The sequence below is a fragment of the Oncorhynchus mykiss genome, chromosome 1 (assembly GCF_013265735.2).
Source record: "Oncorhynchus mykiss isolate Arlee chromosome 1, USDA_OmykA_1.1, whole genome shotgun sequence".
Taxonomy (NCBI): domain Eukaryota; kingdom Metazoa; phylum Chordata; class Actinopteri; order Salmoniformes; family Salmonidae; genus Oncorhynchus; species Oncorhynchus mykiss.
Genome location: NC_048565.1, coordinates 65041611 through 65044989, shown reverse-complemented (window position 1 = coordinate 65044989; position 3379 = coordinate 65041611).

The window sequence follows — 3379 nt, the reverse complement described above, 5'->3', positions numbered from 1 at the left end:
TTTCTTGCAGTGGCTTTAGCTCCACCCCCTCTTTCTGCCGATATAAAGCTGGCGTCTATTCCATAACACGGGGCCTTGTTTTTCTACACATGGGAATCCAGGCAAGAAATTGTCACAAAATCGTATGCAAAACCCAAAACATTTGAGCTAGCAACTCATCAGACCCCACCAGTGTCGCTTGTTTTGCTCTACGACATCCACAAACTCTCAGTCTGACGTTTGACGCCCGCGTCCAAATTTCGAAAGGGGTCTTCTCACAAAACCGTCTGTCCAGACTGAACTGTTTGAGCCACGTCACCAACATTTGGCATTCTTGTTTTTGCTCTGCGATGCACACAAGCGTCTGAGGAGTCGCTGGAAGGTAACCCAGTACCAGGACATAAACATTGCACAACGTGAATAGGGTGAGGAGGAGTCTACCATGTCCGTAAGCAACTTTATCAATTTTCCAGATTCAGGTTTACTAACATGGTTTTACTATTGACAGCTACAGCTGATTTCAGGATTGTATATTGATTTGCTCTCCTTTAAATATTTGTAATCTGATGTATTCGTTTCAGTCGCTGAATTGTTTAAGTATTCACACCCCTGAGTCAATACCGTGTAGAAGCACTTTGGGCAGGGATTACAGCTGGGTCTTTCACACCTGGATTGTGCGACATTTGGCCAGTATTCTTTTCAAAATTCTGTGAAATTGGTTGTTGATCATTGCTAGACAACCATTTTCAGGTTTTGCCATAGATTTAAGTAGATTTTGTCTGAATACTTTCCGAATGCACTGTACACCACACACATATATTTAAAAAAAGATATACCCCTCCCCTAACTGGAGTAAACTAATGAACAACACTTAGGCTTCTACTTCCAGATTATACATACTATATTAATGATGTACACAATCTATTTTCCAATAGTCATCTTTCATTTGTTTTCCCCCCCAGGAATTTGTCTGGTCTATTTATACAATAGTGTTTAAGATATCTTTACTCCACTGACACAGGGTGTTGCCGTTAGTTTAACTGATGTTGCGCAAGAGAAGTCTAACTTTTTGATGGAAGGTTCAATGTACCTTTGGACCGTCACACAGCAGTTCCTCTGCCTGAGATGGAGTTCTTAAATTGACCTTGTGGTCTTGAGACCACACAAATACTAATCTGGGTTGGGTCTTAGGGCCTAACCTAATGTCTTTATCTGGATTTTGTGGACTGTTCTTGAATCTATTCCCTCGGCTTAAAAATGTAGATTTTTTTTCTGTAGTCTCTCATGATCAAGCAGCTGGCCAGTGTGTGCGTAAATCTAGTCCTGGGTTCCGAGATGAACATTTCTGCAAATCAACATGACGAGAGCTTGGTATTGTAAGGTTCTATCTGCGTTTTTGTCAACATTTTATTATTGACGTAGCCTTGTTCTGTTCAAATGTTCTCTACCTATATAATACTCTAAATATCCCCAATTCATGTTAAGTTCAAAAGAATACAAGATAAAACAAACCAACGAGGGTTCAGAATGATAAAGCCAATTATCTCAGAATAATATTTTTTTGCAGATAGAACCTCGTCTCAAGCTCTCAATGATTGATTTAGCTTTGAAGCTGCCCTTAAAGAATGAATCTGGTTCAGCTTTCTGTGATCTTGCCTGGTCATTCTGTATATTCATACTTTGAAGCAGTTAATGACACATATAGGGCCAGGGGTTTTTCCTGAGCATGTGACCTGGCCCAAACCATATAATATATGATTCTGGTCATCGAGATCTGTGTCTGGAAGTATTTTTTTTCCTCAAGCATTAAGATGGTCATTTCAGAACCATTTACTAATCCATAGAATAGTCCTATGGAGGAAGGATTGTTGACCATTTCAATCTAAAAGTATAAGGGATAAACGCTGACGTTCTGTACATTTGTTATGAAATGTATGAATAATGACTAAAATGATGTATACATTTAACGTAGAGCTATAACTAAACAGAATACTACCCCGTCACTGTATGATTGTATGAAACTTATTGGAATCATAAAACTAAATCTGATGTGTGTAGTTTTAGTCAAGAATTAGAACAAGGACTTTCTGTTCCTTTTTAGTATGTGAGCAGGGTGCAAGTGTGAAATGGAGCTATCGTCAGACAAGCTGTACTACTGTGTTCCTTACAGGACATTCTGTCCCCACTCAGGGAGGGGAGAAACCTTGGGCTTGTAGTAGATTGTTTAACAGGTGGCAGACAATGTATGAGTTGGAGAAGACTTGTGAACTATGTTGCCATTGTATCTGAGAGGAGGGACATTTGACAAAATGTGAGGTATATAGACCAATGTACCGGAAATTATAAGGAGAGCTCTCTAAATAAACGTTCCTGACAATTGTAGCTGGGCCTCCGTCTGATTCATTCCAACCAGTTTCCTACAAATTCTGGGTATCAGGCAGGGTAATCAATTCAATTGGGTTTATGAACACTGAGAACATAATTCTCGTGACAACATTACCTTGGAAGTAATGGATGACACAGCGGGATGAGGCGGAGCCCAGTCCCTTTGCGGAGTTAATTTTTCCAAGGTAATGTACAGAACGGAGGCGTTTCTCCCACTTATACCACAGTTGCCAAAGAAAAACATGAAAGCAGACATGTATCGGTAGAAACACTTTTCCCCCGTTCATATTTTCAGTTATATAATCGAATTCATACTTTCTCATATTTTAGTTGCTAGAGATGCGATCCAGTCGTTCGATTACATTACCTTGGAAAATGTAGATGCTACAAAGCAAACATTTGGGTCATTTGAAGCTTCACCGCTTGCTCTGTAATGAGTATTTTTTTGATGTCAATAAAAAAAAACATTTACATAATTTATATTGAAAAAAAAACGTGAATATAGAAAACTTTGATTAAGCACATTTTTTTTGTATTTAAAAAAAACAACATAATATACTCTACCGGCATATCAAAGTTCCAGGGTGGGATCTCTGCTAGTTTTAAAGTTATGGCCCATTTTATACAGATAAATTGGCATAGTAGGCAATGTAACAAATCACAGCCCTCCTTTTACAATAATTGTAACATTGCACATACTGCAAATTACCAGCAGAGGGTGACCATTTTCACATTCACTCATGGAAAATGCTTACAAATTGGATCTTAAACTTTAAAAGTACCAGAGATGCCATTAGAAAATATTAAACAATTAGCCAAATTTTTTAAAAATAATACAAAATACTACTCATATTACTGAGCAAGCTGTAAAGCTTTACATGACACCAATGTTTGCTTTGTAGCACCTACAGATTAAACACCATGGAGTCTTAAACTTGGATCAATTATTTCCCAATTATGCTTTTAGATACAAAAATGTAATTTCAACAATCCTTCCTCAAATTACTGTTCTATG